The sequence below is a fragment of the Gopherus flavomarginatus genome, chromosome 12 (genome assembly GCF_025201925.1).
Source record: "Gopherus flavomarginatus isolate rGopFla2 chromosome 12, rGopFla2.mat.asm, whole genome shotgun sequence".
In the NCBI taxonomy this organism is placed as follows: Eukaryota; Metazoa; Chordata; order Testudines; family Testudinidae; genus Gopherus; species Gopherus flavomarginatus.
This window is the reverse complement of record NC_066628.1, coordinates 6,756,718-6,771,083: the sequence shown is the minus strand read 5'-3', so window position 1 is coordinate 6,771,083 and position 14,366 is coordinate 6,756,718. Positions and strand designations below refer to the sequence as shown.

General features: G+C 48.5%; 2 protein-coding genes across 4 annotated transcripts in view; both read left to right on the top strand.

Annotated features, from left to right (window-relative positions):
* LOC127033282 (zinc finger protein 436-like) overlaps positions 1–9,504 on the top strand; it is a 49,209-nt gene extending 39,705 nt beyond the window's left edge. For all 3 annotated transcript variants that reach the window (XM_050921221.1, XM_050921220.1, XM_050921222.1), the window contains one exon: positions 8,416–9,504. The gene's annotated coding sequence lies outside the window, so the exon portion shown is untranslated. The remainder of the gene's footprint in view (positions 1–8,415) is intronic.
* Positions 1–14,366, top strand: part of LOC127033296 (zinc finger protein 501-like) — a 33,794-nt gene that overhangs the window by 5,003 nt on the left and 14,425 nt on the right. Inside the window, exon 2 of the mRNA XM_050921265.1 lies at positions 3,814–3,940. The gene's annotated coding sequence lies outside the window, so the exon portion shown is untranslated. The remainder of the gene's footprint in view (positions 1–3,813; positions 3,941–14,366) is intronic.

Sequence of the window (14,366 nt, the reverse complement as noted above, 5' to 3'; positions counted from 1 at the left end):
GGCCTGGTGGAAAGGTTCAATGGAACTTTGGGGGCCATGATACGAAAATTCATCAACGAATTCTCCAATAATTGGGACCTAGTGTTGCAGCAGTTGCTGTTTGCCTACAGGGCTGTACCACATCCCAGTTTAGGGTTTTCACCATTTGAACTTGTGTATGGTCATGAGGTTAAGGGGCCATTACAGTTGGTGAAGCAGCAATGGGAGGGGTTTACGCCTTCTCCAGGAACTAACATTCTGGACTTTGTAAGCAACCTACAAAGCACCCTCCGACACTCTTTAGCCCTTGCTAAAGAGAACCTAAAGGATGCTCAAGAAGAGCAAAAGGCCTGGTATGACAGACATGCCAAAGAACGTTCCTTCAAGGTAGGAGACCAGGTTATGGTCTTGAAGGCGCAACAGGCCCATAAGATGGAAGCATCATGGGAAGGGCCATTCACGGTCCAAGAGCGCCTGGGAGCTGTAAACTACCTCATAGCATTTCCCAATTCCTCACTAAAGCCTAAAGTGTACCATGTTAATTCTCTCAAGCCTTTCTATTCCAGAGACTTACAGGTTTGTCAGTTTACAGTCCAGGGAGAGGATGCTGAGTGGCCTGACGGTGTCTACTACGACGGGAAAAAAGACGGTGGCGTGGAAGAGGTGAACCTCTCAACCACCCTAGAACGTCTGCAGCGGCAACAAATCCAGGAGCTGTGCACTAGCTTCGCCCCATTGTTCTCAGCCACCCCAGGACGGACTGAACGGGCATACCACTCCATTGATACAGGTAATGCTCACCCAATCAGAACCCCACCCTACCGAGTGTCTCCTCATGCCCAAGCTGCTATAGAACGGGAGATCCAAAACATGCTACAGATGGGTATAATCCGCTCATCTACCAGTGCATGGGCATCTCCAGTGGTTCTGGTACCCAAACCAGATGGGGAAATACGCTTTTGCGTGGACTACCGTAAGCTAAATGCTGTAACTCGTCCGGACAACTATCCAATGCCACGTACCGATGAGCTATTGGAAAAGTTGGGACGTGCCCAGTTCATCTCTACAATAGACTTAACCAAGGGGTACTGGCAAGTACCGCTAGATGAACCTGCCAAGGAGAGGTCAGCATTCGTCACCCATGCGGGGGTGTATGAATTCAATGTCCTTCCTTTCGGCCTTCGAAATGCACCCGCCACCTTCCAGAGGCTGGTAGATGGTCTACTAGCTGGACTGGGAGAATTTGCAGTTGCCTACCTCGATGATGTGGCCATTTTTTCAGACTCCTGGCCCGAACACCTACTACACCTGGAAAAGGTCTTTAAGCGCATCAGGCAGGCAGGACTAACTGTTAAGGCCAAAAAGTGTCAAATAGGCCAAAACAGAGTGACTTACCTGGGGCACCAGGTGGGTCGAGGAACCATAAACCCCCTACAGGCCAAGGTGGATGCTATCCAAAAGTGGCCTGTCCCACGGTCCAAGAAGCAGGTCCAATCCTTCTTAGGCTTGGCCGGATACTACAGGCGATTTGTACCACACTACAGCCAAATCGCTGCCCCACTGACCGACCTGACCAAAAAGACCCAGCCAAATGCAGTTAAGTGGACTGATGAGTGTCAAAAGGCCTTTACCCAACTTAAGGCAACGCTCATGTCTGACCCTGTGCTCAGGGCCCCGGATTTTGACAAGCCATTCCTAGTAACCACGGATGCATCTGAGCGTGGTATAGGAGCAGTGCTCATGCAGGAAGCAACAGATCACAACTTCCATCCTGTCGTGTTTCTCAGCAAGAAACTGTCTGAGAGGGAAAGTCACTGGTCAGTCAGTGAAAAGGAATGCTATGCCATTGTGTACGCCCTGGAAAAGCTACGCCCATATGTTTGGGGACGGCGGTTCCAACTACAAACTGACCATGCTGCACTAAAGTGGCTTCATACTGCCAAGGGGAACAACAAGAAACTTCTTCGTTGGAGTTTAGCTCTCCAAGATTTTGATTTTGAAATTCAACACATCACAGGAGCTTCTAACAAAGTAGCTGATGCACTCTCCCGTGAGAGTTTCCCAGAATTCAGTCGTTAAAAAGTGTTCTTAAAATGTAGAAGTCTGTTAGTTATATACTTAGGAGTATATGTAAAGGTGTATGTGTTGTATTAATCTGTTTATTTTCAAGTTCTAGAAGGAAATCGCCGCCAGTGAGCTTCCCCACTGTCTGCAATTTGGGGGGCGTGTCATAAACAGATAGCTAAGGGTTAATGTCTCTTTCACCTGAAGCACCTGACCAGAGGACCAATCAGGAAACCGGATTTTTTCAACTTTGGGTGGAGGGAATTGAGTGTCTCAGTCTTTGTCTGCCTGCCTGCTTTCTCTGAGCTTTGGAGAAGTAGTTCTACTTTCTAGTCTTCTGTTTCTAAGTATAAGAACAAAGAGATCAGATAGTAAGTTCTATGGTTTTCTTTTCTTTGGTATTTGCATGAATATAAGTGCTGGAGTGCTTTGATTTGTATTCTTTTGGAATAAGGCTGTTTATTCAATATTCTTTTAAGCAATTGGCCCTGTGTTGTATCATCTTAATACAGAGAGAACATTTGTACTTATTTTTCTTTCTTTTTATATAAAGCTTTCTTTTAAGACCTGTTGGAGTTTTTCTTTACTTCAGGGAAATTGAGTCTGTACTCACCAGGGAATTGGTGGGAGGAAGGAATCGGGGAGATCTGTGTGTTGGATTGCTAGCCTGATGTTGCATTCCCTCTGGGGGAATAGGAAAGTACTTTTTGTTTCCAGGATTGGGAACAGAGAGGGAGATTCACTCTGTTTGGATTCACAGAGCTGGTGTCTGTGTATCTCTCCAGGAGCACCTGGAGGGGGGAAGGGAAAAAGGATTATTTCCCTTTGTTGTGAGACTCAAGGGATTTGGGTCTTGGGGTCCCCAGGGAAGGTTTTTCAGAGGGACCAGAGTGCCCCAAAACACTCTAATTTTTTGGGTGGTGGCAGCAGGTACCAGGTCCAAGCTGGTAACTAAGCTTGGAGGTTTTCATGCTAACCCCCATATTTTGGACGCTAAGGTCCAAATCTGGGACTAAGGTTATTACAAACACCCCCCTGGGCTCAGCTCAGGTGGGGACTTTCACTGAGCCTGGAACCAGCAAAGTGACTCCTTTGATTTCGCTTTTTTCCAGCATTTGTCTTAGAGACTCTGTCCGTGGGGAGGTTAAAAGTGTCTCAAGGGTTCAGTGCTGGGGGCAGGGGCCGGGTCTGTGTTGTGATGAAGTGACTGAGGGTTTTCCCAGCGCGGCAGAGCCCAGAGCGTTTGTCTGCAGGGAGAGCGCCTCGGGGGAATCAGGGTGTGACATGGACTCAAGCCCCTTCTGGAACCTCCCCCATCACCCCTCTCACCCTGACAGGCTGAGGAATCACTTCCAGAAGTCGCTCCAGATCATCTCATCTTCCAGGGGACAGGGAAGGGAAATGGCTGCGATGGAGCCACCTAAGGTAGAGGCCTTTCAATGTGGGGCTGGGAAAACTGACCCCACTGGCCGGAGGCTGCTGTGAAATATGCAGGGAAGCTGTTGGGATTCCTGTCCCTGTCCCTGGCTCAGAGCTCTGCTTCCCGGATCAGCCTGTGGCTGGCAGGAGTGTGAGCAATGAGAAGACCCTGCCCTGCTCCATGTGCTGCGGGACAAGGAGCTCTCACCTTTCCCCTCCCGCTGAAGCTTCTTGGCTGTTTTGAACAGGGCACAGGAGGGGGATTCAGCTTTCTATGGGCATCCTCTCCTGTGAAAAGTGGGATTCTGGGTGGGGTAGCAGGTGCTGAGTGGGGGACTCTTGTTGTTTCAGATGCCGGTGACCTTCGAGGAGGTGGCTGTGTATTTCACCCAGGGGCAGGGGGCTCTGCTGGACCCCGCTCAGAGAGCCCTCTACAGGGATGTCATGCAGGAGAACTACAAGATGGTGATCTGTCTGGGTAAGGGATTCCCGTCCCCTCAGATATTAGAAGCCGTGGGGTCTGCGCATCTGAATCTGGTCATGTTCTTCCCTGGTCAGTTAGATCAGAGGCGAATGGATTCCACAATGCACAGCTGCCATGTGAGAGGGACTTGCATCTCCGTGCCCTCTCCAGTGGGACATGGGTGTCAAACCTAATGGACAAGTTAAACCAGGCCTGCATAACATACGACCCACGGGCCACATGTGTGAACCCACATGGGGGGAATAGGCAAGCGGTGGGGTGGGGCAACCCAATGGCTGGCCGGCAGGTGGGCGGGGTGGTGAAGAGGCCAGTGGCAGGGTGGGGGGTGAGGGTGAGCTAGCAGCGGAAGGTAAGAGACCAGTGGCAGGCAAGCAGGTAAGCTGGTGGCAGGGAGAGCAGGCAAACCGGCGGCAGACAGGCAGGTGAGAGCTGGCAGTGGCACGGGGGCAGACGAGCCGGCGACAGGGGAGGGAAGCTGAGGAGGCAAGCGGGCAGTGAGTAGGCGAGCCGGGAGGGCTGAGAAGGTGAGCAGACAGGCAGCGGAGGGGGGTGGGCGGGGGCTGAGGAAGTGAGCCTACGGGGGTAGGGGGGATGATGAGTCAGGCGGGCAGTGACGGGGGGGGCGGTGAGGAGGCAAGTGACAAGTCGGTGGCTGACATGTTCTACTGATTTTGTCTCTCATAAAAATTGTTCCTTTTTGCTGCTTTTCTCTGGGCTGGGGGTTGTCCCAAGGCTGCAGAGAGGGTGTTCCCAAAGGAAGGTGCTTGCTCCTAACCCCGAGGCTCTCAGTATGTCTGCTCTTCTCTAGTCTGTCCACTTGACAAGTGTGATTGTCCTTGGTCTGGCTCCCAGCCCTTCTCCACGGGTTGCAGCTGTCTGGACATGCTGCCTTCCACGCCTTCCTCATTCACACCTCGTTCCTTCAACAGGGCAATTGATTACAAAGTGGGGGGAAGATCTTATTCTACTTCTAGCAAAAAGACAATTTTCTTTTACCTTAATTATGCTACCTTAGGGGCCCACTAAAACATATTACCAAGGTTCAATACTGCTGTTTCAGGGGGTGGTGCTGGAGAAGGAGGGTTTGTTTCTGCGGAGTGGCCGGCGCTGGGGTAGGGGGGTGTTTTGGGGGGCTGGGTGGTGCTGGGGAGGTGTTTCGGGGGGGGCGGTGGGTTTGGGCCCTCAGCTGATTTCTTTGGAGTAATATGGCCGTCGCTGCTTTACGAGTTGTGCAGGCCTGAGTTAAACCATCTCAACCGCTCCAACTTTCAAAGGGAAATAAATCCAGCATTGTCCTGTCTGTGTTGTTTCTCAGCTGCACACAAAATCCCTGTTCACCTCCCTCGTTGGGACTAGCTCCAGCCTTGGGGAGGACTCTGAGCTCTGGAGGTTTAGAAAGAGGCAGGGTTTTAAGTCCAGAGCCGTGTGTGAGTCAGCAAAGCCCTCAGAATGAACAGATCCTGGGAACGCCTAGTGAGGGTGTAGTAATAATTCAACTCACCTCCCTAGACAACTTCCTCTGCACAAGGGAGCTTCCTCTGCGCAAGGGGGCTCAGTGACCGTTTTCCCGTCCTCTTGGATTCCATGTTCCTCCAGCAGAGCACAGGGAAATGTTCCACTCACAGAATGTCCTTTGTGACAAATACTCCACCAGTGCTCCATGCACCCTGATCTGGTCTGATTCCACCCTCTGCACAGGATTTTCCATTCCCAAACCTGAGCTGATCACCCTACTGGAACGAGGGGAAGAGCCGTGGGTGCCCGATCTCCAGGACTGCGAGGAAAGAAAGTTTCCACAGTATACCCGCACAGGTGAGGACTGACACAGAAACCATCTGGGGAATGAAGGAAAAAGTTGAGAATCCCAAAATATGGTGTGAGTGACGCCCTCAGTTCTTCCTCATCTCACCCAGAGTAGTGCTGTAGTCAGCAGATATCACTCACAACTTTCCACCCATCCTGTTAGCTGCAGGAGTTTCCTTCCCATCTCTCCTTCCCTGTGAGAGTTTGGGTGGGATCTGGAAGCAGAAACCAATTCCTGATTCTTTGCAACTTTCCTGAGTTGAGTTTTCCTTCAGTGTTGTTCCTCTTTCTCCCCAGCACAATGACTCCTGTCTGGATTGTGTCTCTCCCAGCAGGTGCTGAGCAAGGGAGTGAAAACGAGGAGGAGAATCATCATACGGAAGTTCCTGGGGAAGTGGGACCACAGGCGACCTTTGTGGGAAGAGATGAAGGGAATTTTTCCCATTGCTGGGAGAAGGGAGAAGCATTGGGAAATTGGCACAGGTCAAAGAGGCTTGTGGGAAAACACCCAAGGAAGAGAGTGGATGAATCTATTAACAGTGGGGGAGGAGATGAGGATCCCAGAGTGCAGCAGGCAGATCCCAATGCAGAGACATCATGGCACTGCCTGCAGTGTGGGAAAGGATTCATTGTGAGATCACAGCTTGTGACACATCAGACAATCCATACTGGAGAGAAACCCCTTCAGTGCTTGTATCCTGAGGAAAGCTTCAGTAACCGCTCAGATCTTAATAACCATGAGAGAAGCCACACCATTCAGTGCCTTGAGTGTGGGAAATGTTTCAGTTCAAAGTCAGCACTAAATTCACATAAGAAAAGCCACAGAGGAGAGAGATCCCAGAAGTGCTTAGACTGTGGGAAAAGTTTCAAGTGGAAGTCAGACCTTGTTAATCATCAGGCAATCCACACTGGAGAGAGACCCCATAAGTGCTTGGACTGTGGGAAAACTTTCACATGGAGGTCGGCACTTGTTAATCATCAGGCAATCCACACAGGAGAGAAACCCCATATGTGTTTGGACTGTGGGAAAAGTTTCACATGGAGGTCAGCGCTTGTTAATCATCAGGCAATCCACACAGGAGAGAGACCCCACAAGTGCTTGGATTGTGGGAAAAGTTTCAGGCAAAGGTCGGCACTTGTTCAACATAAGGCAACCCACACAGGAGAGAAACCCCACAAGTGCTTGGATTGTGGGAAAACTTTCATACAAAGGTCAAGTCTTGTTCAACATCAGGCAACCCACACAGGAGAGAGACCCCACAAGTGTTTGGATTGTGGGAAAAGTTTCAGACAGAGGTCAACCCTTGTGAAACATAAAGCAACCCACACAGGAGAGAGACACAAGTGCTTGGACTGTGGGAAAAGTTTCATAGAGAGGTCAACTCTTGATAAACATCAGGCAATCCATATAGGCGAGAAACCCCACAAGTGCTTTGACTGTGGGAAACGTTTCAAGCGGAAGATAGACCTTGTTAATCATGAGGCAATCCATGCAGGAGAGACCCCATAAGTGCTTGGACTGAGGGAAAAGTTTCACTTGGAGATCAGTGCTTGGTCATCATAAGGCAATCCATATAGGAGAGAGACCACACAAGTGCTTGGACTGTGGAAAAAGTTTCATACGGAGGTCAGACCACATTAAACATGGGAGAATCCACACAAGTTCTAAACTTGTGCAGCACATGGCAAGAAAGGGTTAAGCAACTTGCATGAAATTGACTCAGATCAACCTTTGGAGAGAGATTTCAGAAGTGTGTCCACCTTAGATAAGCTAGAGTTTGAAATGTAAACGTGTATAAAGACTTGGAAGAAGAGGGGTAACTGTAGTGGTCTATGTTAGCTATATCTTGTTAGAGGTTAACAATTTATCCCAAGGGTTCCTGTGTTCTGTTAATTCAGGGATCAATAATTCAGAGATTATACCCATCACCAATGTCACCTGCCCAATTCTAGCTCAGTCACATTGAATTCGCTGGGGGTAGGGGCTGAAGGATGGAGGGAATGTTTATAGCTGAAATCACCAAAATGTGTTTTGGAAGGTTAATGTCAATGGGATGTGTTCCGCTCTCCTGCTCGGACATTTTCTCGGGGGGATCCCGGAGATGGAAAGGAGCAGCTGTTACCATCTTGGCTACCGGTCCCCACAGTGACTCTCTACACTAATAATTCTCAAACTGTGGGCAGAGCCTCCCAATGGAGGGACAGGAATGTGTCAAGGGAGGTGTGATCAGTGTGGGTTGTTTGTTTTTTTTAAAAAAAGCACTGGCTGTCATCCCCAGGTGGCTGGGGCTCATGAAGAAGGAACAGGCCCATGTGGGAGCTGGGGATAAATGCTCAGGCCCTGAAACCCAGGTGGAGCAGCAGCACAGAAGTAGGGGTGTCACTGGGGTGATAAGTCTGCTGTGAACAGCCATATTGAGGAATATCACTTTTGTGCTGCTGTTGGAGGGCTTCAGAGCTGGTCACATTGCCAGCATGTACTCTGCCATTAGAGCTGGGTGGTGATATATGTGCTTGTGAGGGTGGGGAGCGTAATGACCAAAGACACAAAGTTGGGGTAGTGAGGGAGGAGGAGTGGTGATGAAAAACCTGTGAGAACCCCTGGTCTACACTATTATGGTCACCACATTTACAAAATGATAAATCTACAAAGTATGTCTTGTGAGGTATCATAGGAAAAGTCATCATCTGCTGAATATTATTGTCTGGTTAAAATGTGTCTGTCAAGTTTCCTGGGCCTCCCCGCCCCATCTGGGAGCATCACAGAGCTGAAGCTGGCAGGCCCCTCCCATCCCCAAAGCCGGGAGCAGTGGGGAGGCTGAACCTGGGAGCCCCAATGCCTCCTGAATCTGAGAGTTGTACTGGGAGCCCCCCTGCCACTACACAGCCCCTAGCTACCCCCTGCCCGCTCACAGCCCCTAGCTACCGCCCTGCCTGCACCCCAAGCTACCCCCCTATCTGTACACAGCCCTTAGCTACACCCCTGCCCATACCTTGAGTGTTTTTCAAGCTTTTTGAGCTGAGTCCCCCCCTCACTGAGTTATGTTTTTTGGTTGCATCCACCCACTACCCAGACTGGGTGGCCTCCTGAGTGAGTCAGGGGGTGGGGGTGCCACGCCTACCCTGGACCTTGTTGTGCACAGCTGGCTTAAGCCCTGCCAGCCCCTCCTCCCCCCACCAAATAGAAGTAAAACTATGCCTATGCCCAAGGATGTCCCCAGGCCTGGTGCCACACGCTCCTCCACCCCTCTCCCCCACTTGGGCCCTTGCATTTTTATAGGATGCAGAAGGGGCATCAGCAAGAAAAAAGTTGAGAATCCCTGCCCTGAAGGACGGCTGGACGCTCAGGCCATAGACTGACTGTTGCCTGCCCCCTGGTTGGGGGGTGAACCTCAAAGAGGAGAGTGGTACAAAAGCCCAAGGGAAACTGGCCTCCATTTTTACCTCTCCTCTTCCATCTTTACAGAAGGCAAGAATACGCCTTGAAAGGCAACAGGGGCCTTGGAATGGGGAGGACGGACCAAGGCTGGAAGAAAATCCAGCCTGGGTACTCAGAACTGTGACCTGCCTGCAACAGCAAGTGGGGTGGGAAAACTTGTTTGCTTCACATTTTCCTTAGTTTAGTAATATTTAGGACTTAAAAAAATAGAAATTTAAACATGCATTTTAACTATTCTGACCTTTTACATCTTTCTCCCTTGTAATTCCTGAAAACCCCCTTGCTCCAGTTAATAAACTTATTTTAGTGTTTTGTCTGGACCTGTGTTTTCATTGAAGTGTTTGGGGGATTTGACTGGAGAGAACAAGGTTTTGGCCTAATCAGGCCCCTTTGGGGGGATGACCAACTAATGACTGAGTTTGTCCAGCCCAGTGAACAGACTGAGCTGTCCAAGATGCACATTCCCAGGGTGCAAGGCTGGGAGTTGAAAACTGGCTGATGTTGCTGTGTCGTTTGGTAAGTTCCTGAGTGTCTGGCTAGTCCCACTCAGTACAGTGCAGCCAGGAGTGACTTTGAAGGCTGGTGGCTGTGTGTGAGCAGAGCGTGGAGGAGTTTGTTGTTCACATAGGGAAGCAGTGTAAAACATGCCATGGGATGGAGAATTAAGCAGTTCAACATTCCAGATTGTACTCGGGTAGGTCTCACCCACTGTCTCCTGGGGCCCACATGGCACTTTTGGCTTTCATCATCCTGATCCTGAAAGGGAAGCTGAGCAGGGCAAACCAGAGAAGGGGAATCAGCCAACATCCTCAACTGCTTTGGCTAAATCCTAACTCCCCCTGGCACGTGAGACTTGAGGTTCTGCTGCCAGCCTTCCCCTCATGTGTCTGTTTCCTTCCCACTGGTCTAAACTATTATGCCACCCTTCCTCCCCCTTCTATTCTCTATCCTTATGCCTTCTCTCTCTCTCCCCTACAAATCTGGAAGGGAATCATCAAGAAGTTCCCGGGGAAGTGGAACCACAGAGGACATTTGTGAGAAGAGCTGAAGGGAATTTTCCCCAGTGCTTGGAACAGGGAGAAGCCTGGGGAAATTGGCACAGGTCAGAGAGTTTTCTGGGAAATCATCCAGGGAAGAAAGTGTGGGAGGAAACAAAGATCCCACAGCCCAGCAGACAAATCCCAAGAAAGAGACACCCAGGCACTGCCTCCAATTTGGGAAAGGATTAATTCTAAGATCACAGCTTGTGACACTTCAGACAATCCATACTGGAAACCAGGGCCGGCTCCAGGTCTTCTGCTACCCCAAGCAGCAAAAAAAAAAAAAAAAGCCGCAGTAGTGCAATCATGCCGCTCCACTCTTTGGTGGCAACTTGATGGCAGGTCCTTCATTCCGACAGGGACTGAGGGACCTGCCACCGAATTGCCGCTGAAGACCCAGACGTGCTGCCCCAGTAGCGACCAGAGTGCCGCCCCTTGATATTGACTGCCCCAAGCACCTGCTTGCTTAGCTGGTGCCTCGAGTTGGCCCTGCTGGAGACAAACCCCTTCAATGCTTGTACAGTGGGGAAAGCTTCAATAAGTGCTCAGTTCTTAATAAATATGTGGGAAGCCACACTGGAGAGAAACCCAATCAATGCCTTGAGTGTGGGAAATGTTTCAGTTCTAAGTCAGTACAAATTTCACATCAGAAAAGTCACACAGGGGAGAGACCCCACAAGTGCTTGTACTGTGGGGAATGTTTACCATGTAGATCAGTCCTTGTTAAACATCAGGCAATCCACTGAGGAGAGAGACCCCATAAGTGTTTGGACTGTGGGAAAGAGATCACATCTCATGAAACATGGGAGAATCCACACAGGATCTAAACTTCTGTGACACGGGGCCAGAAAGGGTTAAGCAAGTTGCAGGTTAATGGACTCAATTTGAACCTTTACAGGCATGTTAGAGAAGTATGTAAATGGCAGTTAGGGCCATTTTACGTTAGCTGAGGTAGAGTTTGAAAGGTACACTTCTATTGTTAAAGACCCAGAAGAAGATGTTAGATGATTAACGATGTAACCAAATGGTTCCTGTAGTCGGTTACTTCTGAGATCAAAAGGGAATATTAACATTTCAAAGAAACATCCGTGTAATAATATCATGGTATATCTCTTTAAATTTTGTGGTAAATCTATGAACTGCTTTATGGATAGTTATTTTATGTTAATCCCACATAATTAATTACCAGTGATGTTCAGGAAATAGAAGGATACTTCATTAGCCTATTCTTCACCCAAAGATTGTGTGCTGTTAAGAGAGTGAAAAAATCCATACTAAAACTCTTGGGGCGTGATTATTTTATCTCAGATCTTCATTGGTCACAACTTCAGAAAAGTGGGAAAAGTTTCATTCAGCCATCGCACCTCATTAAATATCAGAGAATCCACAAAGGTGTGAGAGACCCTAGGAATAGCTTGACTGCAGGAAAAGATTCCGTCTGAACTCCGCATAGAATCATGAAAGATTAGGATTGGAAGAGACCTCAGGAGATTATCTAATCCAATCCTCTGCTCAAAGCAGGACCAACCCCAACTAAATTATCCCAGCCAGGGCTTTGTCAAGCCCGGCTTTAAAAACCTTTAATGATGAAGATTCCACCACTTCCCTAGGCAACCTAGTCCAGTGCTTCAGCACCCTCCTAGTGAAATAGTGTTTCCTACTATCCAACCTAGACCTCCCCCGCTGAAACTTGAGACCATTGCTCCTTGTTCTGTCATCTGCCACCACTAAGAACAGCTAAGCCCCTTCCTCTTTGCAATCCCCCTTCAAGTAATTGAAGACTGCTATCAAATCTCCCCTGTCCCCACACCACTCTTCTCTTTCGCAGACTAAATTAAGCCCAGTTCCCTCAGCGTCTCCTCATAAATCATGTGTCCCATCCCCCTAATTATTTATGTTGCCTTCCACTGGACTCTCTCCAATTTGTCCACATTCTTGTGGCAGAGGGCCCAAAACTGGGCGCAATACTCCAGATGTGGCCTCATCAGTGCTGAATAGAGGGGAATAATCACGTCCCTCGAGCTGCTGGCCATGCTCCTACTAATGCAGTCCAATATGCCATTAGTCTTCTTGGCAACAAGGGCACACTGCTGACTCATATCCAGCTTCTCTTTCACTGTAATCCCCAGGTCCTTTTCTGCAGAACTGCTCCTTAGCCAGTTGGTCCCCAGCCTGTAGCAGTGCATGGGATTTCCCACTGTAGCAGGGAGAGCACGCTGCTCTGGTATGTAAGGATCAGGCCCTTTTCCTGCAGCCATATTGTAAGGCCTAAAATTCTACGGCCTTTGTCTGCAGCCAGACTGAAAGAGCAGCAGGCATTAGTTGAGTAGCAGGAAGTCACATCCTCTAGTTCTATCTAAATTACATTAATATAATGCAATGTCAGGGTGTTAAGAAGGACACCCCATCTTAATGGCACCCACTATCACCAGATAAAGAACCAGATCTTAAGACGGTTAAAGCCACCAAACTAAGTTTTTCTTTCTGTGTGACAAGAAATCACTTATCAATAGCTGGGGTTGTGAAATCCCCATTTCTTTACTCATTTGTCTTCATGATCCCCACTTCCCTACTGCTTGTCTGTATGGTCTCTGTTTGGTTCTTTAATAGTTTCTGTCTGTTGTATCATTAATTTTTCTAGGTGTAAATCAATTCAGATGGTGGGATATAATTGGTTGGAGAATTACATTACAATATGTTAGGTAGAATGATTGGTTAAGATCCAGCTAAGCAGGACTCAAGTTTCACTCTATAAACTGGGATCCAAAAGGAAGTTCTTTGGGGAGCCAACTCCAGGACACAGGCCCAAAGATCAGAGCTGCCAGACCTCAACACCCTGCCAATGACACTGTGCAGAAACTGGAGTCCCCCAGATGGATCTGATCCTGACTGGCCACCAAGAAAAATTCATCTGTCTTATTGGGAGTGGTGAGCACTGCATGCTTAGCGTGTGTATTCTGTTCTGGTGACTGTTAATAAATAGAAGTTGTCAGGGTTCCTTCCCACTCTGAACTCTAGGGTACAGATGTGGGGACCCGCATGAAAGACCCCCTAAGCTTATTTCTACCAGCTTAGGTTAAAAACTTTCCCAAGGCACAAATTCCACCTTGAACAATATGCTGTCACCACCAAGTGATTTAAACAAACATTCAGGGAGGGCCACTTGGAGCCTTACTTTCCCCAAATATTCCCCCAAGTCCCTACACCCCCTTTCTTGGAGAGGCTTGAGAATAATATCATCACCAATTGGTACAGCTGAACACAGACCTAAACCCTTGGATCTTAAGAACAATGAAAAATCAATCAGGTTCTTAAAAGAAGAATTTTAATTAAAGAAAAGGTAATAGAATTACCTGTGTAAAATCAGGGTACTTTACAGAATAACACAAGACTCAAGAACACAGAGGACTTCCCCTGTAGGAAAAACCTGAAAGTTACAAAAACAGAGATAAACCTCCCTCTAAGCACAGGGAAAAATTCACAAACTAAAACAAAAGGTAATCTAACGCATTTCTTTTCTGCTACTTCTGCAAGACTAGATGCTTAGTTCAGATATATTTTCCCCTGCCCTGTTTCCTGGCTGGCTCCGACAGACCCAGACCAAAAACCTTCCACCACAGATTTGAAAGTATCTTCTCTCCTTATTGGTCCTTTCGGTCAGGTGCCCCCAGGCTATCTGAGCTTCTTAACCCTTTACAGGTAAAAGAGGAATTAACCCTTTACAGGGTAAAAAGGGATATTATGTATCAGAGGGGTAGCCATGTTAGTCTGGATCTGTAAAAGCAGCAAAGAATCCTGTGGCACCTTATAGACTAACTATGTGGGCAGAGTTGGCACATATCTACACCAGCGACACCATCACAGGCCCTAACCAGATCAGCCACACCATCACCGGTTCATTCACCTGCACGTCCACCAATGTAATATATGCCATCATATGCCAGCAATGCCCCTCTGCTATGCACATCAGCCAAACTGGACAGTCTCTGTTTAAAAGGATAAATGGACACAAATCAGATAGGAATGGCAATATACAAAAACCTGTAGGAGAACACTTCAACCTCCCTGGCCACACTATAGATGACCTTAAGGTGGCCATCCTGCAACAAAAAAACTTCAGGACCAAACTTCAAAGAGA